This window comes from Dendrobates tinctorius, unplaced genomic scaffold (assembly GCF_039654945.1).
Source record: "Dendrobates tinctorius isolate UK_male_01 unplaced genomic scaffold, ASM3965494v1 ptg000164l, whole genome shotgun sequence".
Classification (NCBI taxonomy): domain Eukaryota; kingdom Metazoa; phylum Chordata; class Amphibia; order Anura; family Dendrobatidae; genus Dendrobates; species Dendrobates tinctorius.
The window spans coordinates 616,855-642,462 of NW_027361831.1; the positions used below are offsets into that span (position 1 = coordinate 616,855).

Genomic DNA, 25,608 nt, shown 5'->3' on the forward strand with positions numbered 1-25,608 from the left:
AGATTTTGTTATCACATTTGCTATACTGATTGCTATGTATTGACTGGCAATTCTACACATGTATTAAATCATGTAATTTCTTTACAGGTACCTTCCAGCGATAAAGAGCAGTGACAGTCAAGTGGAAATGAAGCTTCCAAGGATTTTCAGGCCCATTTGTCTCAGGAGAAAAGACTGGGTGTAAGTAGTGTTTTCATTAGAGTTGTAATAGAATTTTTTTTTCAGTTTTACTTAAAATACTTTTTTTCTATTTTATCTATAGGTTTCACAATGGGAAGAAGCCACACTGGTTATTGACAAGGAGCAACTAATCCACCTTGTGCAAGACCGAGTACCATTGTTGGACACCCGTGACCATCAGCACTCCAACAATGTGGTGATTCAACATCTCTGGGAAGTGGCAACATCGTTACTGCCTGATTGGGACTGTGCCATGCCACGTGCCAGAAATGATTTTGGTAAGTATGGCAATATGGTCTGACACGGCAGTGAACCTGTTAATGTATGTGCATTGTTTTCCAATTATTTTTTTTTCTTTTTTTCCCTCTTCACAGTGAAGAGAATGAAAATCCGTTGGCGTTTGATGAAGGACAGCTTCAACAAGGACATGAGAGAAGAGATTCGGGATCGAAGTGGTGCTGCTAAAAGGTTTCGGAAATACAAATACCACCGGGACCTTGCATTTCTGAGGCCTGCGCTTGCTCAGCAAACATAAGTATATATTTTTAATTTTTTTACATTTTCTTTTTAATAATGTTTTATTTTCTTTTCCACACAGAACCTGGTGCAGCACAACACAACCTAGATCATCCTCTGTTGAATCGGCCCCTCATCTACCAGCCACTTAACAGACGCAGTCCCAATCATCCACCAGCGATGGAGCAACCTTGCAGGCTTCACAGGATGGGGAACAGGCAGCCGATCCTTTTGGTTTTCCCCTCTCCCATCCCTCTGCCGCTGCTTTTGTTGGGTCTTCTCGTCAGCGTTAGAGGGCATGGGAGAGGTCAGGCATACCCGAATTTATGCCCTTAAGCTCGGTCTTACAGGTTGGAATTAGGTTGATTGCTGACAGAGGGAAGAGTGGGTTCAAGGATATCAACAAACTCCTTGACCGCCTGGAAGCCGACCTTGAGAGACCGGTGCAACATTTTTTTCTGCAATAGAGCAAAGCGTGTAGGAAAACCTTATGCCTCAACTACAGCTGAACGTCATGTAGGCCTGCCAGGCTGCTTACAGCCACGGACTGCAGCAGCAGTCACAAAGCTACAATCCACAGGCCGGAGGATATTACCAGCAGCCTATTTTTTAACTCCCACAGCACCAAACATCTTCCACCACCACCTCCAGTTCACAGATCGACCATGCTGCCAAGTTCATCACACTTGCAGCATCCACCATGCTCCAGCGTCCAGCACCCATGCAGCCAGCAGTATCCGCACCCCTGCCCAGTCCAGCACCCCTGCAGCCATCAGTATCCACGATGCTGACCAGTCCAGCACCATGCCAGATAACTACTACAGAGGCCAACACTCCCACTCGGCCAAGAAAACTGAGGACAAATAAAAATATTTTCACCAGAACGAAAACCCGGAGCCAAAAAACCATTTCCAAATTGAACCCACCACCTCCACCCTCACCTACCAATTTGTCACTACCTTCCCTTGTGTCTTTGTCTGTACCTTCCAGTTTGTCTATCGATTCCCATGATTCCACTTTGTCATCTATCCCCAATGTCTCCACTGCCATCCCTGATCAAATCCTTCAATTTGTTACCCCTTCCCCTGTAGATCCTTTCCCTGTAACCCCTTCCTCATCAACTACCATCCAATCCTCACAGCTCTACACCCCCAAGGTCCACCCCATCTTACCCTCACGTAAACCACGACGCTAAACCCAATCATCCCAACGTTAACACTTCTTTTTTGTTACATTTTGGAAAATTAAACTTGCATTTTGTTTGCACTATATCTTGTTTTATTAGTATCTTCATGCGCCACCGCCACAAACACACACATGTGTATTGTATTTTTGAGGGAACTTGTAAGTTTTACTGGAGGTATTTTATTATTTAACTCAGCAGACATTAGACGTAAATTTTAACATTACATGTACATTTTTACATTACAGGTACCTAGGATTTCACTGATTGAGCGCCTTTGCCAGCTGCCGCAGTGTTTTCTTTGACTGGTCTCCCTGAGGTCAGTGATTGTTTTGTGATGTTGGTCTACTAGGCATTGCTCCCACCTAGCCAGAATCCTACTCCACACTGATGAGGGGCAACACCCCGAAACAGCTGTCTGTGGATGGATACCTGGCCTTGGTATTTCCCTTGTCATATCTGTAAACTCGTAAAGAGCTGGATATTGACTTAAAGGGCCACTTAATATGGTGGTAATGGTGGTCTCCGAAAGGAGCCACCCCCTGGCTGGGTCCTTCCCTGGAGGAAGATCTGGCTAGTCCCGTGTTTGAGACTCTTAAATGAGGCTCCACGGACTTTATTTGCATAGTCATATTTCCCAGGGAGCATTGCACCTAGGATTTCACTGATTGAGCGCCTTTGCCGGCTGCCGCAGTGTTTTCTTTGACTGGTCTCCCTGAGGTCAGTGATTGTTTCGCGATTTTTACATTACAGGTAAATTTAAACATAACTGTAACATTTTACTTAGCAGCTTAAGTCATTTCGTCTTGCCTTGCCACACGTCCATTATCTGAAACAAAGTAAGCAGCAAACTTATCCCTCATCTGGGCAACTTCCCCTGTAGTTCTTAGAGGATGAAAATGGTAATCAATGTAACAGGTTCCTCAGGTTGTAAGTTTGGTCGCTCTTTTAACAGGATGTAGTTGTGCAGAACAACACATGCTTTCACAACCTCAATAGTGTCAATTTTTAGATCAATGGATGTGCACAAAATGTGCTATTTAGATACCAGCAATCCAAATGCACACTTAATGGTTCTTCGTGCTCTTGTCAGTCGGTAGTTGTAAATTTTTTTGTGTGATTTAAATTCCAACTTGAGTATGGTTTAATGAGGTTGGCACACATTTTATAACGCCTCATCCCCAACAACAAAAGGCATTGGTGGTCCTTCTGTGTTGGGAAGAGGTCGTGGCTGTGGAAAATTAAAATCATTCCCATACAGACATTGGCCCATGTCAGAGTTATTGAAAGTCTGCGAGTCATTTCCTCATCCAAATGAGCCAATGTCCATGGCAACAAATCTACACTTGGCATCCGCAATACCATTAGAACAATTGAAAAGTATTTTTTATAATTGAAGTAACTGTCATGCCTGCCATGCTGTTTGCGCTGCGTGATCCCCACTGTCATGCCTGTCATGCCGCATTGTCCCCAGTGCTAGGTCCCTGCGGGCGCTCTGGGAGTTCCTCTCGTGTGCGCATGTGCATCTCACCTTACGGCTGCTCGCCGCAGCTAGTGCGCACTTTACGGCTGCATGCTGTTACTAGTGCGCACTTACATCTCACTTTGTGGCTGTGCGCCGTTGCTGTAGCACGCACACGTCTCCTATGCTGGATCCTTCGGCTGACGTCTGTGCCCGGCGCGCGTGTGCTGCCTGCAACGGTTCCTCTCTATGGTCCTGAAGGACCCGACCCAGCGATCCGCTCTATGGTCCAGGAGGACCTGATCCAGCTATCCTCTCTATGGTCCAGGAGGACCCGATCCAGTAATCCTCTCTATGGTCCTAGAGGACCCGACCCACCGATCCTCTCTATGGTCCAGGAGGACGTGATCCAGCAATCCTCTCTATGCTCCTGGAGGACCCAACCCAGCGAGCCTCTCTGTGGTCCATGAGGACCTGATCCAGCAATCCTCTCTATGCTCCAGGAGGACCCGACCTAGAAGTCCTCTCTTTGATCCTGGAGGATCCAACCTGGAAGTCCTCCCCATGGTCCTGACCCGGAAGTCAAGATGCTGATGCCCTATATCAGTCCATCCCTTCCTATGGTCGGGGCCTGAGTATCGTGTTGCTTCCCTGCTAGGTGCATGGTCCTTGCTCGGTCGTGCCCTGCATTCTGTGCCCCTGCACTTTCCCTGTTGTGCTTCTCCGCACACGCTCTGTGCTTGTACTTCATCTGGTGTCCTGTACTTGTGTCCTGTACTTGGTCTTGTGTCCTGTCTTCGTCTGGTGTCCTGTACTTCATCCTATATCTAGCCTTGTGTGCCTTCTCTGTACTCTGCTCCATTGTGCTCATTTAGCACAAGCTCTGCTTCTTTGCTATGCTCTGTTTGTATGTGCTGTGGCCATGTACTCTGCTTTAAGCTATATCTTTGTATTCTGCCTTTCCATGCTCCTTTAGCACAAGCCCTGACTTGCCCTCTGTGTTTTATTTCTGACCCGGCTCTGGGCTCTAGCATACGCTCCGCTTCTCTTTCTCTTACCCGTGTCTGTGCTTCAGCCTACGTTCCGATTCTAGCTCTGTACCTAGTTTCTTTCTTGACCTGGCTCTGAGCTCTAGCATACACTCCGGTACTTTTCCCTTTACCCGGCTCTGTGCTTCAGCCTACGTTCCGCTCCTAGCTCTGTACCTAGTTTCTTCATTGACCCGGCTCTGGGCTTTAGCATATTGTCATGGTTTGAACAGGGTTCTTGCCCTGCACTCACAGGGTTAAGTGTACATTGCCTCTTTCTGGATCTGGGAGGGGTATTTATACTCACTCTTTACCAGGGTTCTCTGTCAGCTATACTGTTATTCTGGCTGCATGTCTGACCCTCATGGTGTGCTTGTCTATTGCATTGCTTGTTTGCTTCCAATGTGTATGACCCGGTCTCTCCCCTCACTCTGTACTCCGTCTCTCGTTTTGGTACTATTGTCTTTTCCGGTTCTGACCTCCTGGCTTGGCTATCGTTACTCCGTTACAGTTTGTCCCTATTGTACTGTCTATTGCCCGTTCTGGTTTTCTGATCTATTGCTACGTCCTGACTATCCATTCTGTCTAACCCTTTGGTACTGTCGTGCGATCTCATGCTTTGATCTCGGCTTGATCTGGTTTCTGTCTCTGTCTATGCCCCTTGGTAACACTGTCCAGTAGTTACCTTTCTAGGAGTTTCCCTGCAGCTCCTAGCTCTGTGGAGCTTAGGCCATGCCCCCAGCAGTCACGTGCTTCAGGTCCTGTGAGCCTGGAGCATGCATCGTCACTACTGCTGCCCCGCTCCGCAGGTATCTTTGTGCACAGTTTTTGTACTCAGGACACGCGCACTGGCTCAGTGAGCAAGTGCAGTGAGGTGTTCCTGACATAGCTGACCAAAAACATTTAAACGAGGTTTGCACTTTTTTTTCTAGAGTCATGGATCCGCTGCATGCTCTCTCTGAGCAAGTGAATAGCCTCACTCAAATGATGCAAAACCTGTCTGTGGAGCAACGAACCCTGGCTCAGTCACAGCAACAGGTTCAGAGGGAGGTTGCTGATGCCATGCAGGGTTCTTTTCCTTCTGGGGCCTGGGGTGAGGGTACCCCAGATGTTTCCTTAATCGCCCCTGAATCACTTGTTAAATTGCCTGACTTTTTCTCTGGGGATAAAAAAAATTTAAGGTTTTTAAGGAGGGGTGCAAACTCTTCTTTTTGTTAAGGCCACGCTCCTCTGGGGATGAGAGTCAGAGGGTTGGGGTCATTATGTCTTTGATAAGGGGCTCCCCTCAGGCTTGGGCTTTTTCCCTTCCCCCTACCTCCCCTGAGAGAATGTCAGTGAATGCATTCTTCGAGACCCTCGGGCATATCTACGATGAACCCGATCGTGTGAGTCTAGCCGAGGATATGGTGATGAGTGTGTGCCAGGGGAAACACTCGGCCGAGTGGTTCTGCTCTGAGTTCAGACGCTGGGCAGCGGAGGTGTCCTGGGATGATGCTGCCCTCCGGGGTTTGTTCTGTAGAGGCCTGTCCGAACGTTTGAAAGATGCCCTAGCCCTTCATCCTCCACCGGACTCTTTGGAGGATGGTATGATCCAGGCTGTCTGCATGGACCGCATGGCTGCGGACGAGAGGGGTCATGCTGCAGGAGACCCCTTTATTCTCCAATCTGAGAGACTCTGCATCTAGTCCCGAGCCCATGGAGGTTGGTGCCACGTCATTGAAGGAAAAAGAGAGGAGACGCCGTAGAAACAACCAATTGTGCTTTTACTGTGGATCTGCTGGCCATTGGAGAAGGAACTGTCCTTCTTGCCCTTCTTCAGTGAAGCCGTCAGGAAAATGACTGAGTCTGGGTAACAATCGAGGAGGTTGCCCAGACTCCCAGGAACCCTTTTCCTCTCTTACTAAAATTCTGCTTCCGGTGGAACTAGAACTTGCAGGCGGTCCGGTTGTGACTACCGCCTTTGTTGACTGTGGTTCTTCTATTAATCTGATCGATGCCAAAGTTGTGACTTTTCATAAGATAGGGACAGTCAGGTTAATAGATCCTGTTAAAATCGTGGCAATTGATTCTTCTTCTATCACCCAGGATGGAATTTGTTTTCTCTGAAAGTGGGTTCCACTCACGTGGAAATATTAAGGTGTTTTGTTCTAAATAATCTGCGGGCTGGACTGGTACTGGGTATGCCTTGGCTTCAACGCCACAATCCTACTATTGACTGGGTCATGGGGGAGATCACTCAGTGGGGTTGTATGGCTAACGGTCTATGTAGTATCTTGACAACTCTTGTCACCCCAGTAAAATCTGTATCAGTGTCGTCTGTCGATCTGGAAGGTATTCTGGAGTACCTGAAAGATTTTGAAGACGTATTTTCTGAAAGTGAGGCTGAGGCGCTACCAACACATAGACCCTTTGATTGTGCCATTAATCTAGTTCCTGGAGCCAAGTTACCCAAGGCTCGCCTGTTCAATTTGTCCGGGCCTGAACGTCTAGCCATGAAGGAGTACATTACTGAGAGTCTCCGCAAAGGGCATATTAGGCCTTCTGTTTCACCTCTGGCGGCGGGCTTCTTTTTTGTTAAGAAAAAAGATGGTGGTTTGTGGCCGTGCCTCGACTTTCGGGAATTAAACAAAATTACTGTGAAAAATACATACCCTCTCCCCCTAATTCCTGATCTACGTAACCAACTCACCGGGGCCAAGTGGTTCTCTAAACTGGATTTACATGGGGCATATAACCTTATAAGAGTCCGGGAAGGGGACGAATGGAAAACAGCATTCCTGATGACTGAAGGGCTGTTCGAAAACTTGGTTATGCCCTTTGGTCTCACCAACGCTCCTGCTATTTTTCAGAATTTTATTAATGTAATTTTCTCTGATTTAATTGGTCGTTTTGTGGTTATCTATTTGGATGACATTCTGGTGTACTCTGTGGACAGTCAATCTCACTTGCACCATTTGCGGATGGTTCTCATGAGACTGAGGGAGAATCATTTGTATGCCAAGTTGGAAAAATACACATTTTTCATGCAAGAAGTATCCTTTCTGGGGTTGATTGTGTTAGGGGAAGGGTTCCACTTGGATCCTAAGAAGGTCCAGGCTGTTACGGATTGGGTGCAGCCTTATGACTTGAATGGGTTGCAACGATTTTTGGGCTTTGCTAACATGTATAGGAAATTTATTAAGGGCTTCTCGCAGGTGGTAAAGCCTCTAACGGACCTCACTCTCAAGGGAGCTGATGTAAAAAATTGGTCTGTAGCTGCAAAAAATTCTTTCATGACATTAAAAAAGTGCTTTTCTTCAGCCCCTGTATTAGTACAACCCGACCCGTCAAGACCTTTTGGCGTGGAGGTTGATGCCTCGGAAGTAGGGGTGGGGGCAGTTTTGTCTCAGGGCCCTCCTACCCTTACTAATCTGAGGCCTTGCGCCTTCTTCTTTAAAAAATTTTCCTCTGCCGAGAGAAATTACGATGTCGGCAATAGAGAGTTGTTGGCGGTAAAGTTGGCTTTTGAAGAATGGAGGCATTTCCTGGAGGGGGCCGTTTATCCCATTACAGTCATCACTGATCACAAAAATTTGGCCTATATCAAGTCTGCCAAGAGATTGACCCCCAGACAGGCTCGGTGGGAGCTTTTTTTTTCTCGATTTCAGTTTACCATCACATTCCGCCCAGGATCTAAAAACATCAAGGCTGATGCCTTATCCCGAAGCTTTGATTCGGTGTCCCCTCCAGAACCTCCCTCCTCCATTCTTCAGCCAGGAGTAGTGGTGGCCAAAATCTCATCTGAGTTACAGAGAGGGATTTTGGAGGTCCAGGCTCGAGCTCCGGGTGGTAAACCCCCGGGTAAATTGTTTGTACCGGAACGTTTCCGTCTCGGACTTGTGCAGGAATTTCACGATTCTATGTTGAGTGCTCATCCTGGGATTGCAGCTACCCGGGGGGCAATTGCGAGGGGTTTCTGGTGGCCCTCTGTGGTAACAGATATTAAAAAGTTTGTGACTGCATGTGGGGTGTGCGCTCGTTCTAAAAGTTCTCCGGTCCGAGCAGGGGAGTTGGTGCCTTTGTCAATTCCGGATAGACCATGGACACATTTGTCCATGGATTTTATTACAAATCTTCCTCCTTCCAGGGGCAACTCGGTGATATGGGTGGTGGTGGATAGGTTTTCAAAACAAGCCCACTTTGTACCTCTCCCCGCATTACCATCTGCTGAAACCCTGGCCCGCTTATTTATGCAGCATATAATTCGGTTGCATGGAGTGCCAATGAATGTGGTGTCAGACAGAGGGGTACAGTTTGTGGCCAGGTTCTGGTGGGCTTTTTGCAAAAAGCTGGGGACTTCGTTGTCCTTCTCCTCTGCCTACCACCCTGAGGCTAATGGACAGACGGAGTGCACGAACCAATCATTGGAGCAGATTCTGAGATGCTTGGCCTCTTCCAGGCAGGAGGACTGGTGTGAGGTATTGCCCATGGCAGAGTTTGCTTTCAACGGTCGTGTGAGTCAATCTACTGGGAAGTGTCCCTTTCAAATCAACTATGGGTTTAACCCACATTTTGGAGAGTTTTCCCGCATGGATTCAGGTTGTCCTGGAGCTGAGGATGCGACACAACGTCTTAGAATTCTTTGGAGGGAGGTTCAGAGGAATATTTCCAAGGCCCAGGAAAACTATAAGCGGTTTGCTGACAGGAGGAGGGGGCCAGGTCCAGCATTTGCAGTAGGGGAGAAGGTGTGGCTATCCACCCGCAATATCAAGCTTAAGATACCATCTATACAGCTGGGCCCCAAGTTTATTGGCCCATACAAAGTTGTGGAGGTTGTTAACCCAGTAGCCTACCGACTGCAGCTGCCCACCTCCTTTAAAATTTCTGATGTCTTCCACAGGTCCCTGTTAAAGCCTGTGGGGACGGTGAGAGAGGATCCCTCATCAAATGCTCCGCCAGTGCTGGTAGAGGGGCAGCTGGAGTATGAAGTAGGGCACATTGTTGACTCCCGGTGGGTGCGCCGGAGACTCCAGTATCTGATACACTGGAAGGGGTACTCTCTGGAGGATCGGTCATGGGTTCCGGCCAGTTCGGTGCATGCCGATCGTCTGGTACGGACTTTCCATGTCAGATACCTAGACAAGCCTGGGGGTCCAGTGGCCCCCCCTTTAAGAGGGGGATACTGTCATGGTTTGAACAGGGTTCTCACCCTGCACTCACAGGGTTAAGTGTACGTGGCCTCTTTCTGGATCTGGGAGGGGTATTTATACTCACTCTTTACCAGGGTTCTCTGTCAGCTATACTGTTATTCTGGCTGTGTGTCTGACCCTCCTGGTGTGTTTGTCCATTGCATTGCTTGTTTGCTTCCTGTGTATGACCTGGTCTGTCCCCTCACTCTGTACTCCGTCTCTCGTTTTGGTACTATTGTCTTTTCCAGTTCTGACCTCCTGGCTTGGCTATCGTTACTCCGTTACAGTTTGTCCCTATTGTACCGTCTATTGCCCGTTCTGGTTTTCTGATCTATTGCTACATCCTGACTATCCATTCTGTCTAACCCTTTGGTACTGTCGTGCAATCTCATGCTTTGATCTCTGCTTGATCTGGTTTCTGTCTATGCCTCTTGGTAACATTGTCCAGTAGTTACCTTTCTAGGAGTTTCCCTGCAGCTCCTAGCTCTGTGGAGCTTAGGCCATGCCCCCAGCAGTCACGTGCTTCAGGTCCTGTGAGCCTGGAGCATACATCGTCACCACTGCTGCCCCGCTCCGCAGGTATCTTTGTGCACAGTTTTTGTACTCAAGACATGCACACTGGCTCAGTGAGCAAGTGCAGTGCGGTGTTCCCGACACATATGCTCTGTTTCTCTTTCTTGTACTCTGTCTGTACCTTGACTTGCCTTGCTTTGTTTCTTCATGTGCTCTTTGCACAGGCCTGGTCTTGCCTCACCCACCTGTTTGTGCCTCAGCCGTGCTCGCCGGCCAGTGATCTAGCTGTGTCCGTCTGTTTGTGCCTCAGCCGTGCCCGCCTGTCTGTGCCTCAGCCCGACCAGCTAGCCAGTGTCCCAGCTGTGCTCTCTGTGCTTCCTTGCACTCGCTGTCTCTGCATTGTGCATTGCGTGCCCCCTTGGCATGCTCAAGCCCTTGCCTGCTCCCTGGCATGCCTCCCCGTGCTTCTCTAAAGCACGTGCAGGTCCTAGCCATGAACCCTGGCAAGCCTCCTAGCATGCATAGCCCCTAGCCTGAACCCTGGCGTGCCTCCTAGCATGCACAGACCCTAGCCTTGGACCCTGGCATGCCTCCTAGCACACGCAGGCCCCTGCCTTGAACTCTGGACCCTGGCGGGTCTCCTGGACACACACCTAGCCTTGAACCTTGGACCCTGGCATGTCACCTAGCATGCATCCTGCCTTGAACTCTGCCTTGGACCCTGGCGTGTTTCATTGCATCCATCCTGCCTTGGACCATGCCTTGAACCTTGAACCCTGGCGTGTTCTCTAACATGCATCCTGCCTTGGACCCTAGCATGCCACCTAGCACGTACCATGCCTTGGACCTTGTCATGCCCTCGCACGCACTCTGTCATGTATCTGTGTCCTCGTTATTATGTCTTGAACCTGATGAAACCCTGAGACCACGCTTTATTGAAGAAACCCTGTGACCACGCTTTGTCTTGTCTTGTACCCTGCACGTTCCCTGTTGCCAGACACACACTTTCCATGAGCCAGCCATCTGGTTCCAGCAGTCGTGGTGGCTCACTCCCTTGGACTTGCCCCTGACACTCCCTGTATAGGGAGTGGTTCCTCACAAGGTCAGTTCACCCTAGGTGGCTGGGTGCCACGACCCAGAGGGTCCACTCTAAAAATCGACTCAGCAGAATACGTCACAGAAGCTGACTCCGTCACAGTACTCTGTTCCACTTCCAGCAGGTTTCATAATCCTAATGTGTTTGCCGTCCACAACCCCCACACAGGTAGGAAAATTACAAAATACCTGGAATTTGGAAGCATCTTCCAGCCAGAGTTCAGTTGTGGGTTGGGGGAGGAATTCTTGCTGCAGAACGTCACCTAAAGCACGACAGGTGTCTACAATAATCCCAGCTAGTGTGGACACTACAACCCTGAATTAAAAATGGAGTGATGATAATGTCTCTCCGGTAGCCAGGAATCTGCGGAACAGAAAATGAGGAATAGAAAGTCAGTACATGGTTTTTATAGCAATCATATTAATGCCAGGTGTTTCTTTTTCCAAATTATGTACCTCAGGGTGACCAAAAGATGTTCCTCAGCAGGAATTGCTCGATGGAGCTGTGTGTCCTGCCTGGTGATGGATCCTTGGACACATAGCAGCAAGTCTTGGAAGCTCTGTTCTGACATCCTCGTGTAGTCAAAAACCTTCTTCGGGTTTTTCCACAGCTCTGTGTACAAAGAGTGGTAGGCTCCATGGCTCTCACGGAGTTCAAGGATGTGGTGTTGCCAATAGCGACGACAATGTCTTCTCTGTCTTTCTCTTCTTTGTTCTTGACAAGAAAAGCAAAGGCAGCAGCCAATTTCATTTGTAAATCTAGATCTTCAAAGAAGCTGTCCATGTCAAGATCCATCTTGCAGCTAGATACAGCAGCCAAAGATGAGGATTTCATCTGTGCAGTGTGTCTATATATACAGGGTGGGCCATTATATGGATATACCTAAATAAAATGGGAATGGTTGGTGATATCAACTTCCTGTTTGTGGCACATTAGTATATGGGAGGGGGGGGAATGTTATGATTGAGTCACCGAGGAGGAAAAAACAAAACACAAGCTCAGCCCAGAAAATCAGAGAGGTTGGAAACTAGCGGATTGCAGACCCCTAATCCTATCACACAACTAGCAGTAGCCGTGGAGTGTTCCTACGGTGATCCTAGACACCTCGTCACGGCCGGAGATCTACATAAGCTTAAAGAAAGAAAAGGGAAAAACTGACTGCCCCAGAGCAGGCCCCAAAGCAATAGGCAGCCCCCAACATATAATGACGGTGAAGCAAGATGAAAACACTAACACAGATAGAAAGACAGGTTGAGCAAACGATGGGGCCCAAGCTAACTAAAAAGGACAGGACAGAAAAGCTGCTGTCTGCAATCCGAGAAAACCCTGCCAAAAAATATTACCAACACAACTGATAAGCAAAAAGGACCCTGAAGTCACTAGACTTCAAACCCTATATCAGCACTCAGAATATTCTGGAAGCAGAGCAAAAGAGAACACTGATCAAGGAAAAAGAATCCAGCACACCCCCGGCCGGGTATGGCTGAACTCCAAAAAACAAAGCAAACAAAACAAAACTAATAAGTTCAATAGCAGAGCAAAAACTTATCTTTGGGAAGCAGGAATAAGACTGGTCTCCAAGAATCCAGCAGAGAAATCACCAGCGACTCAGAAGGGCGTTGGCTGCCTTATATCCAGTCTGAAGTTCCCATTACCCAATCACCATCCACCTGATTAGGTGTTTGGTTTCTTTCATCTAAATCAGCCTCACTACCTTCCTTCACCAGAAGAGGGAGATCCTCGGACACCAAAGATGAATGAACAGATGAGCTCACAACAGGGGAAACTTCAAGATGGGTGGTGACCATGGCGGCCTTGTTGAAGTCGGCCATTATGGATCCAACTTTATATTTTCCAATGGGAAGAGAGTCATGTGACACATCAAACTCATTAAGAATTTCCCAACAAATTCTTGGTTTTAATGTAACTTTATTCTCTCAGGAGTTATTTACAAGTTTATGACCACTTATAAAATCTGTTCAAAGTGCTGCCCATTGTGTTGGATTGTAAATGCAACCCTCTTCTCCCACATTTGACACACTGATAGCAATGCCGCAGAACTAACTAACTTGTAAATAACTCATGAAAGAAGTTATGTTAAAACCAATCACACCATTGTCTTGTGAAATTTTCAATAAGTTTGTCACATGACCCTCTTCCCATTGAAAAACAAAGTTGGATCCAAAATGGCCAACTTCAAAATGGCTGCCATGGTCACCATCCATCTTGAAAAGTTTACTCCCTCCCATATACTATTGTGCCACAAACAGGAAGTTGATATCACCAACCATTCCCATTTTATTTAGGTGTATCTATATAAATGGCCCACCCTATATAGAAATCCCATGAGACACACCTATTGGGTGTCTCATGTCAAGGAAAAGCTACTGCAAAACATTGGAAATTTCTAGCGCATGTGCTTAAACGATGCAAACGCATGAAAATCGCATGCAAACGTAGCATTTTTTGGCATTATGCGTACAATGATGTGGATAAAAAACACTGCGTAACCATGCGTTTGCGAATGCAGATGATACGCTATGCGCAGAAATGCTAATGTGAACCTAGCCTTACCCTGATCAAAAGATCACATACCCCATTTCTTAATAATGTGTATTGCCCCCTCTAACATCAATGACAGCTTGAAGTCGTTTGTGGTAGTTGTGGATGAGGTTCTTTCTTTTCTCAGATGGTAAAGCTCGGAGCTCCCCACCCTTCTTGGCAAAAAAGCCTCCAGTTCCTGTAAATTCCTGGGCTGTCTAGCATGAACTGCACACTTGAGATCTCCCCAGAGTGGCTCAATGATACTGAGGTCAGGAGACTGAGATGGCCACTCCAGAACATTCACTTTATTCTCCTGTAGCCAATGACAGGTCAACTTGGCCTTGTGTTTTGGATCATTGTCATGTTGGAACGTCCAAGCACAACCCATGCGCAGCTTCCGGGCTGATGATTGCAAATTTGCCTCCAATAGTTGCTGATAACTTGCTGCGTTCATCTTTCCTTCAACTCTGACCAAGTTTCCTGTGCCTTTGTAGCTCATACATCCCCAAAACATCAGCGATCCACCTCCCTTGTTTACAGTAGGAATAGTGTTCCTTTCATCATAGACCTTGTTGACCTCTCTCCAAATGTAGCGTTTACGATTGTGGCCAAAAAGTTCAATTTTGGTCTCACCACTCCAAATTACCTTGTTCCAGAAGTTTAGAGGCTTGTACCTGTGCTTTTTGCGTATTGCAGGCGAGATAATTTGTGGCATTTGCGCAGTAATGGCTTTCTTCTGGCGACTTAACAAGACCATGCAGCCCGTTTTTCTTCCAGTGCCTCCTTATTGTGCATCATGAAACCGCCACACCGCTAGTTTTCAGAGAGTCCAGTATTTCAGCTGATGTTATTTGTGGGTTTTTCTTTGCATCCCGAACAATTTTCCTGGCATTTGTAACAGGTCACAGGTGAGGATGTTACCTTTAGTAGCCATTCAAACCCATTTATGTAAAATTTTGTGCATGTTATCAGGCCAAAATCACCAGGGGATGTGGACTTTTGATCAGGGTCATTTGGATGTTTTGGGTTGTCATTATGGTTTAAAAAGAGAAAACACAGTAGTCTGACAATAAATGGCTTCACCCAACCACTAACCGTGAGTGGAGAAAAAGTTTTGGTGTTCATATTCTCTGATAAAAGGCCAAGAAAGCAAAAATTCTGCCGGGGTATTTAAACTTTTGAGCACAACTGTATATAGCAGAGCTGTGTGCATATGATATGTACGAAGCAGAGCTGTGCATGTACGCGGGGCAGAGACTCACTGTGAAGGGCTCCTATGAAGGCCGATTTTGTAGTATAAAATCCTCATAACCATTTCCCTTATACGGAGCATATTTTAAAAGTTTTATGAAAAGTTGCACAACGGACGTCCTGGTACAGATCAATGGTAATAGTTTCTATAGGGATGTGTATATATATATATATATATATATATTGAAAGTTATCTGAATGTATCCAAAATCCTGACAGATTGGATTTAGGGATGAGGGAATAGCTTGGGATAACTCCTTTCTGAATAGCTATAGCTCTTAATAGCTGCATCGGGAACGCGGATACCTGGAGCGCTCCCCATAATCAGCTGTTCGGCGCCGCAGCTGCATTTGTCGCGGCTGTGCGATAGTCACAACACATTCATGGAGAGTCTGTTTGTTGGGCTCTCCATGCATGTGTTGTGACTGTCACTCAGCCGTGACACACACACGCATACATACACAACCACATTGAGCTTTATATAATAGATATATATATGTCTATTTATCTATGTTATTTCTAATGTTAATAATAAACTTTTCTAACATTGTTTTATATTATCACATACTTTCACAAATAGAATCTGTGCACCTTTATATAGATGGCCAACATATTAACCCCAACTAATATACAAGCACATAGTACTCAGAACACAACAGGTCATCAGACACAGAAATCAGCACTCAAGGGGTTAAGGAAGTCTCTGATGGAGGAGGCGATCATCCTAGATTACATACCGCTCCCTCTGTGCAGCCTGGAGCAATTTCCCTGACAGAGGGGCACGCATTCCTCCCAGAAACGCCTTGGGTTCCTTTTTGGCCCCTTTGGGACGCCGTACTGTGTGACGTCACACTCTTTTCAGCGCCACTGTCCATTTTAGATTGAGGCCCCCAGGCCGGAGGCGAGATGGCATTCTGCAGGTCAGTTCTTTAGTGGGCGTGTCGGGGGAGTGGCAGTGTTTGTGAGCTGCAGCGCTGATTGGTTCATCACGCCCACTAAAGAACTGGCCTGCAGTGCAGAGTGCAATCTAGCAGGCCGGAGTGTTCCGTAGCTCCGTACACTTGGCTTCTCTCCTCACAGCAGTGTGCCTTCCTCCAGCTCCAAGGACGCCGCTCTCATCCGTCAGCCTGTCCAGCCACATCGCTGCCAGCAGGACTTTCCTGTCACCTCAGCCCTGAGTGAGTCTCCTATTCCTAACAGTGTAATAACCCGGCGTCACCGCTGGGAGCGCCTTGGCGCCTGCGCACGAGTGTATACACCGGGCTGGAAGCTTATAGAAGCAGAGGCCTGTACAGTGTAATCTCCATGAGGTGATCCCAGCCCCATGGTATAGTAACCTCCACCACCAATAGAGCTGTTATCTCCCAGTGGCCACGGAGCGCAGCGCCCCCTCACACCGGACAACCGCAGAGCGCAGCGCCCCCTCACACCGGACAACCGCAGAGCGCAGCGCCCCCTCACACCGGACAACCGCAGAGCGCAGCGCCCCCTCACACCGTACAGCCACAGAGCGCAGCGCCCCCTCACACCGGACAGCCACAGAGCGCAGCGCCCCCTCACACCGGACAGCCACAGAGCGCAGCGCCCCCTCACACCGGACAGCCACAGAGCGCAGCGCCCCCTCACACCGGACAACCACAGAGCGCAGCGCCCCCTCACACCGGACAACCACAGAGCGCAGCGCCCCCTCACACCGTACAGCCACAGAGCGCAGCGCCCCCTCACACCGTACAGCCACAGAGCGCAGCGCCCCCTCACACCGTACAGCCACAGAGCGCAGCGCCCCCTCACACCGTACAGCCACAGAGCGCAGCGCCCCCTCACACCGGACAACCACAGAGCGCAGCGCCCCCTCACACCGGACAACCACAGAGCGCAGCGCCCCCTCACACCGTACAGCCACAGAGCGCAGCGCCCCCTCACACCGTACAGCCACAGAGCGCAGCGCCCCCTCACACCGTACAGCCACAGAGCGCAGCGCCCCCTCACACCGTACAGCCACAGAGCGCAGCGCCCCCTCACACCGTACAGCCACAGAGCGCAGCGCCCCCTCACACCGTACAACCACAGAGCGCAGCGCCCCCTCACACCGTACAACCATACCCCTAATATCCAACATCATCCCGTCAGCCTGGGCTCAGAACGAGAGCATTTGAAAGCAATTGCCCTGACTTCCATACCGGGGATCCCTTTAAGAGAGCTTGGGGTCAGAACCAGAACACTGAGTGAAATTGCCCAGACTTCCATACCAATTATCCCTTTAATAAAATCCTGGGGTGAGGACCAAAGCGCAGAGTGGATTTGCCCTCACTTCCGTAGCGGGAATCCCTTTAAGAGGGGCCTGGGGTGAGAACCAGAGTGCTTAGTGGAATTGCCCTAACTTCCATACCAATGATCCCTTTAAGACAGTGCTCCCCAACTCCATTCCTCAAGGGCCACCAACAGGTCATGTTTTCAGGATTTCCTTAGTATTGCCCAGGTGATAATTGCATCACCTGCACAGGCAATAATTCCATCACCTCTGCAATACAAAGGAAATCCTGAAAACGTGACCTGTTGGTGGGCCTTGAGGACTGGAGTTGGGGAAACACTGCTTTAAAGGGAATCTGTCACCTACCCTTTGGTGGGCGATGAAAACGAGGTGCATATGCTCATTGATTTCTAACTGTATTTCAAAATGAGACATTTAGCAAACAATTGATCAATTCTTTGAGCCACCCCGCCATGCCAAGGCATTCTCATATGGGGCAGTCTATGTTCTTTATATTCGCTGTGCCATTACAGCCTCCTAAACGTATTAAAAGCAAGACCACGTTAAATGCAAATTGTACCTGAAGTGTTTCTGAATCACTCCCATGGAGCCAAAAAAGGGCGAGCACAGATAAAGTTGACCAGGTCCGGACATAGACTTTTCAGGTCCAAGCTCCACATTGCCAAACCAGCAATCACAGATGAAGGGTGAAACAGGCCTAGACACAGGTACACAATCAAATAGAGCCTGAGGCAGGGCTGTTGTGTGTGTGTACAGCTGCCTAGATCAATCACCATGAATACAGAGAGAATGGCGTGCATAACCAAGCGCGCACAGCAACAGTGCTGGTCAACCACAACCAATATCAAATAAATAGGCTCTGTTTGATTGTGCACCTGTATTCAGGCCTGTTTCGCCCTTCATCTGTGGTTGCTGGTCAGGCAGTGTGGAGGTTGTACCTGAAATGTCTATGTCCAGACCTGGTCAACCTTTATCTGCGCTCGCCCTTTCTGGCGGCCATGGAAGTGATTCTGAAAGGCTTCAGGTAGAATTTGCATTTAATGTGGTCTTGCTTTTAATAAATTTAGGAGGCCATAATGGCACAATGAATGTAAAAAGCATAGAGTAGGACTGCCCCATGTGAGAGTGCCTTGGCGTGGCGAGGTAGCTTAAAGAATTGATCAAATGTTTGCTAAAAGTCTCATTTTGAAATGGTTAGAAATCAATATGTGCATATGCACTTTATGTATTGCGTTCTGACCATAGGCAGCGCTGGCTTCTCTCTCTTTTATGTAAGTTTTATGTTATAATTTTGATTTCAATTTGTCCATTCCAGGGCCAAATTCTCACTAGTATCTTCCCAGACGAACAATATGTCATCAATGAACCAAATCCATCCCTGAATGGAGTCAACACCTGTGACACATTTATCATTGAAGATTTTTCTTTCCCAAAACCCCATTGTCAGGGAAAATATGAAGTATTTCCTATTGCCCTAAGGTACACATACAGAGCTCCGGCTGCACGACCCCCATTTGGTTTGTGCAGTGAAACACAGCTGCAAGACTCCGCTTCTCCCCCCTCCTCTCAGCAGTATAGTCACTTTTTATTACCCTTGCCAGTTAAAGGCAGATTTTCCCCCATATTTCCTTTGTCCATTCCACATCAAATTTAATAACATACGATAATCCTAGAGACAGGAAAAATTATATTTTTAGTACTGTATAAGCCGACAATAACCCCCCCCCCCCCCCCCCCCCAAAAAAAAAAAAAATGTGCCACAAAAAACTGGGAAAAGTTATTGACACGCGTATAAGCCTAGGGTTAATGGTGGTCCAAGAGGATGCTCCATAAATACCCCCCATAATATGCTGCTACACCACAAGGGGTAATGCTGCCCCGTAAGTTGCTCCATAAATACCCCCCATATGCTGCTGCACAAGGGTTAATGCTGCCCCATAAGATGCTCCATAAATACCCCTTTTTACTCTTCGCCACGACAGCACCCACTGGAGGTATCGGATCCGCCCATTTGGAACAGGAAACCCTACAGGAAAGATAAAAGGGGCGGTCCGCCTTTCCTCCTCAGTTTTGGTTTCCTGTTCCAAATGGAGCAGGATCCTGCAGGATCTTACCCGGGCCATGCATCCGCCTGTGCGGTCTCCTCGGGAACGGCAGGGGCTGCGGTCCGGAAGCAGCGTCGGGGGAGATTCCGTTTGACGGCTCCCCCCTCGTCTGGTGGCACAGTGGTAATGACCGGGTCCGGGGAGGGCCGCCCGGTCTTACCAGGGAGCGGGCCGGGCCGGTCCGGCATCCGGGGGATCCCCCCCCCCCCCCCCAATCGGTGGGGATATAGCGTGGAGGTGAGGCCATGAGCGCGCGAGCCGCGCGTGTGAGTAGCGGTGGTGCGGAAGCCGGCCGGCACCCGACGCTCCTATACTCCGGAAGTAATGGTTGAACTTCCGGGGTAGGATGGAGATGACGCGGCGACTTCCGGGGGCACGACAAGAAGATAAAACAGCGCTGTAGCGCTGCATCGTTGGAACCATGTCGTCCCCCGCAGAGTCGCAAACCCCAGCAGGGGATTCAGCTGGGGGCAACTCCACCAGGGACCGCAGCGCCAGGACAGAGACTGCCCGCAGGAGCGAAGCAGCAGAAGCCCGATCCAGACCGTCTCAGCCATCCGACCCGGTATTAAGCTTCACTGGGTGAGTGTGCAAGTATATACTCTACCTATTAAGCTAACCTCCTCCCTCCCCCCCCCCCCCTCTCTCTTTACCTTTGACCTCTCACTTCAGTCAAAGAAAAAACAAAAAACAAAACATAAAGAATGCGCATTATGTTCAGATCCTCTCCCTGACTCCTACCCCAAAAAACTCTGCAACAATGCATGAAAGAGACCAGGCAGGGGTCGACGATATCTTCCAAAGATATCCGAGCCATAATTAGGGAGGATATACAAGCCATCAACCGCGCCAGCACTCCTGCTGAGTCCAGTCATAAGAAACAGGTCATTGTTAGTTCAGAGTCAGAGGAAGAACAGGAGTTAAACTCAGGCTCCGCATCCACGTCCTCATCGTCATCCTCGGAGATGGAAGGACGCGCATGTTTTCCACTGGACAGCGTAGATAACCTTGTAAAAGCGGTTAGAAATACTATGGGATGTGAAGAAGAAAGGGGAGCCCAAACCGCGCAGGACATTATGTTTGCGGGATTGGCAGAGAAAAAGAGGAGATCATTTCCGGTGATACCGGCAATTAAGGACCTCATCAAAAGAGAGTGGGAGAAACATGACCAGAGGGGTTTTCTCCCATCAGCTTCAAAACGGAAATACCCGTTTACTGATGAAGATCTATTAAAATGGACTAAAGTACCAAAGGTGGATGCTGTCATATCCTCCACTTCCAAACAGACCTTGATCCCGGTCGAGGACGCAGGATTGTTAGCAGACCCATTAGACCGAAAGGCTGAATCTTCGCTCAAAAGGTCCTGGGAATCCACCACTGGGGTATTCAAACCCGCAATAGCCAGCACATGTACTGCTAGATCAATGCTGGTATGGCTAGATCAATTAGACCAGCAGACTGAGCAAAGAGTGTCAAGGGAGAAACTGCGTGCAGCCATCCCGTTGATAAGAGGTGCAGCTGCCTTTATGGCAGACGCTTCAGCGGACACCCTAAGACTGGCAGCGAGGTCGGCAGCCCTGGTGAATAACGCCAGACGCGCGCTGTGGATAAAAAGCTGGAAAGGGGATGCACAATCAAAATCCAAAATTAGTGCAACCCCATGTGAGGGTGAGTTCCTCTTTGGAAAAGCCTTAGACGAAATTCTAGCCAAGGCAAAAGAAAGGAAAAAGGCCTTCAGTGATTCTCCCATTCCGTTTTATAGGAAAACCTTTAAAAGACGGCCATTCGGGAGAAGAAGGCAATCGGACAGAACGAACAGATGGGCCACGAAAGACGAAAAGCAGAAGGGTACCATCTTCAGAGGGCCAACATATAGGAGAGATAAAAATTAAGAGTTTAGACCCACCAGTTGGGGGTAGATTACAAATTTTTTCTACCAAGTGGGAACAAATTACGTTAAACCCATGGATTTTGAACATAATCAAGGAAGGAATAAAGATTGAATTCCTTCGGATCCCTTATGAGTTCTTTGTTATAACTCGCCTTAATTCCTCACTTCAGCAAAAGGCTCTCGAAGACGAGATTCGAGTCCTACTAGCTAAAAAAGTTTTAGTTGACGTCACTGAGGAACAACAGGGTAGAGGCTTTTACTCTCCCCTGTTTTTGGTGCCTAAACCAGACGGTACGTTTAGAACCATTATTAATTTAAAGAAGCTAAATTCATTTATAAAAAATTATAATTTCAAAATGGAATCAATTAGATCCACTATAAAGCTTCTTTTCCCAAATTGCGTAATGGCAGGGATTGATTTAAAAGATGCTTATTATCATCTCCCTATACACAACAGATTCCAGAAATACCTAAGAGTCGCAGTGGAAGTCGAGGGAAGGATTCGTCATTTCCAATACGCGGCAATGCCCTTCGGGCTTTCCACGGCACCAAGAATATTTACCAAGGTGATGGCAGAAGTGATGGCCTACCTTCGCCAAAAAGACACACTAATTGTACCATATCTTGACGACTTCCTAATAATTGGGAATTCAGTCAAACAATGTACTGAACGCGTAACTGACGCAATCTCCTCTTTTCAGAGCCTTGGCTGGATTATCAATATCCAAAAGTCCAGACTCGATCCGCAATCTCTCCAGACATTTCTAGGATTTCAACTAGATTCCTTGACCCAGAGATGTCTACTACCTCAGGTAAAAATCACCCTCACAAAACAAAAATACAAGCAGCTAGCTATAGATAAACCACGTGTATCCTTGAGAGAAGCAATGTCACTATTAGGATCACTAAATTCTTGCAGTCCGGTGGGCCCAGTACCATGTCCGTACGCTACAACACCAGATCCTCCAAGAGGATAAGCGACATAGTGGTCATTTGCAGAGCAAAATAACCCTGTCACAAAAAGTCTTGACTTCCCTAGAGTGGTGGTTAGACGATAACCACTTATGTTCAGGAGTTCCATGGGTTATAGTTCCATCCTGTATAGTAACCACCGATGCCAGTCCCCAGGGCTGGGGAGCCCACATGGAGAATGGGTTTCGTCAGGGAAAGTGGAGTAAAGAGGAATGCAATTACTCATCTAATTTAAAAGAACTGACTGCAGTGTTCTATGCTTTATACAACTTCCTTCCGCAGCTCCAACAAAAGCATGTAAGGATCCTGTCGAACAACACCACCACAGTGGCATATATAAACAGACAAGGAGGAACTCGATCAGAGACTCTGATGTCTTCAGCGACAAGAATTTTAAACTTAGCAGAAAACTATTTTTTGTCCCTCTCGGCCCTTCATATCAGAGGCGAGAGCAATCAAAAGGCAGACTTCCTAAGCCGACACACTCTACGACATTAAAACCAGACCCTGCCTACCTGCCAAAAGTGGCAACAAAATACCATAGATCTCAGGAGATACTCCTCCCAACCTTCTATAAAAATCCCTCTACTCCGGAAGAGCAGAAGTTCCATACTCTGGACGTCAAAAGAACTGTCCTAAAATGTATTGAGAGGTCCAACAGTTGGAGGCAGAGTAGGGCCCTATTTGTTTCATTTCAGGGCTGTAAGAAGGGGTATGGAGTCACGAAGAGCACCATTTCCCGGTGGATCAGAGAGGCCATTCGTTTAGCCTACTCCGCAAAAAACGAAGATCCTCCAGGGAACATCAGGGCGCATTCCACCAGGGCAATGGCAACCTCTTGGGCGGAAAAGGGAGATGTTCCGATTGAAACTATATGTAAGGCGGCAGTTTGGTCATCCCCTTCTACCTTCTATAACCACTACAGACTTGATCTTTCATCAACCTCTGACTTAAGCTTTGGCAGGACTATCCTTGGCACGGTGGTCCCACCCAGGTGATGGTCTCTGGAATCTCTCCAGTGGGTGCTGTCGTGGCGAAGAGTAAAAAGCCGGATTACTTACCGGTAATGCTCTTTTAATGAGTCCACGACAGCACCCGTTCACTTCCCCCCCCTAAGGATATCAATAGTTAAAGTATATTAACCAAATAATGGATAAGAAAGATGTTAAAATAAGAGAACATTGCCTAATCCTTGGCGGTCCTTCTGGTACTCTGAAACGAAAAACTGAGGAGGAAAGGCGGACCGCCCCTTTTATCTTTCCTGTAGGGTTTCCTGTTCCAAATGGGCGGATCCGATACCTCCAGTGGGTGCTGTCGTGGACTCATTAAAAGAGCATTACCGGTAAGTAATCCGGCTTATTTGCTGCTGCCGCTGCAATTAAAAAGAAAAAACAAAATTACATACTTACTTCTCCATCGCTGGGGGCCAGGTGCTGGTGTCCTGATCCCCCGGCACCAGCGATATTTACCGGCCCCTGTTCCACCGCTGTGTCTCCCGGGTCTCTGCAGTGACGTTCATTCAGCAGAGGGAGCTCACTGACTACGTTATCGTGCCCTCTGACCTGAATGTCACAGCAGGAGGGCCCTGGAGACACAGTGGTACACGGATGGAACGGGGACAGGTGAATATTGCTCTGCCCCCGTCATACTCACCCCCTCCTGGCACGTCTCTGCAGCCCCTGCTCCTCCATCGGTCGTCTGCTTTCTGCATTCAGCGGTCACGTGATACCGCTCATTAAACTCATAAATATGCGCATATTCATGAGTTTAATGAGCGGTACCACGTGACCGCTGAACGCAAGAAGCAGACCACCGAGGGAGAAGCGGGCTGCAGAGACGTGCCAGGAGGGGGTGAGTATGGTCTCTGGCACCCCCATCCCCCCGGTATATGACTCGCATATAAGCTGAGAGGGGGAGTTTCAGCCCCAAAAAATGGGCTGAAAATCTCGGATTATACACGAGTATATACGGTAATTTCGGTATAGTTAAAGCTATGCATGGCAGTGTTTTGCGGCTCCCAGGGACCTCAGAAAGCGGAGAAATTGTTTCTGCATCCCAGTAACACGCAGACATGGCATCTTTGGTATCAAACGAAAGGTACATTTGCAGGGGAAAATAAAATCCCCCTGACATCACCTGGTGAGCTTACCAGACGAAGATAGGGCAAGGAAAAGTCCATAAGTTACCTGGAGCATTGTTGAGTAAAGAGCTTGTGGCAGACAGCTTACTGCCCTTTTTCCACAAACCTTCCTCAGTCAGCTGGGCTCCCTGTGTCTCCCACTCCTTCTTTTCTTGTTGACCCGCCTGTTTCTGCAGGGATTTAAGAAAATCAGGAGTGACATATGCCACTGAAGTCATGGTCTGTACCAGTTCTAGACTCTCAACTCAACCTCTTTGCTGTTTCCTTGGCTGCGGCATCTGCCTGAGCATTTCCTCTAGCTTCATCAGTCAGCTCATGTGTGAGCTTTTATCTTCACCACGCCAAGCTTAGTTGGTAACAGAAGAGCCTCCATCAGAGCTTGCATGCTCTCCTCATTCTTTATAGGTTTTCTATTTGATGTTAGAAAAGACCTGGCTTTCCATATTGGACCATAATCATGACAAATTCCAAAAGGATACCTACTATCTATATACACATTGGCACTTACCCTCAGCTGCGCTACACACCTCAGTGAGTGCCTTCAGCTCTGCCTCTTGTGCTGAAAGGTGAAGAGGGAGTAGTTCGGCTTTTATTAGCTCATGTTGTGTGACAATAGCATAACCAGTGTAGAACCGACCAGCATCTTGATATCTAGATCCATCTACAAAAAACTCAATATCTGCGTTAGCAATCGTTCATCGGAGACGTTTTCAAACCCTGTGGTTTCTTATTATATCAAAGCTACACAATCATGGGGTGTATGTATGCAGCGTTGGACTGGAGCACCTTGGGCCCACCAGAGAAAATCATTCTTGGGGCCCACTATGTAGCTACATAGAAATAAATACAAGACCACCAATTGTGCAGTAAAACATGCTAATATCAGGGTATAATATAAGGTAATACACGTCTTAATTAAGTAGCAGGGGTTGGGTTAGCCCCTCCTCATAGAATGTAAAGTAGCCCTCTCATATTGTACAATACAGCCCCCTCATAGGCTTTAATGTAGCCAGCCTCTTAGAGTATAATGCAGCCCCCATAGGGTTAAGGCTAAGTGCCGGAATTTGCGCATCTTAGAGATGCGCCATTTCTGGGGCAGCTGAGAGCTGGTGTTTGTAGCTGGGGGGGGGGGGGGCAATATCCATGGCCCCTTCCTAGGCTATTAATATCAGCCCACAGCTGTCTGCATAGCCTTTTCTGGTTATTAAAAATAATCCCCATTTTTGGGGGATCACCTATTTGAATAGACATTAAAGGCTAATTATACAGCTGTGAGCTGATATTAAT

General features: G+C 48.0%; 1 protein-coding gene and 1 long non-coding RNA gene across 2 annotated transcripts in view; one reads left to right on the top strand and one right to left on the bottom strand.

The window, feature by feature from the left end:
* The window catches only part of LOC141053019 (uncharacterized), a 65,052-nt gene extending 49,296 nt beyond the window's left edge, over positions 1-15,756 (bottom strand). Inside the window, exon 1 of the long non-coding RNA XR_012220944.1 lies at positions 15,679-15,756. This is a non-coding gene — a long non-coding RNA (uncharacterized lncRNA). The remainder of the gene's footprint in view (positions 1-15,678) is intronic.
* Positions 15,757-15,905: 149 nt separating this feature from the next.
* LOC141053012 (uncharacterized) overlaps positions 15,906-25,608 on the top strand; it is an 81,651-nt gene continuing 71,948 nt past the window's right edge. The window contains exon 1 of the mRNA XM_073550341.1: positions 15,906-16,119. The gene's annotated coding sequence lies outside the window, so the exon portion shown is untranslated. The remainder of the gene's footprint in view (positions 16,120-25,608) is intronic.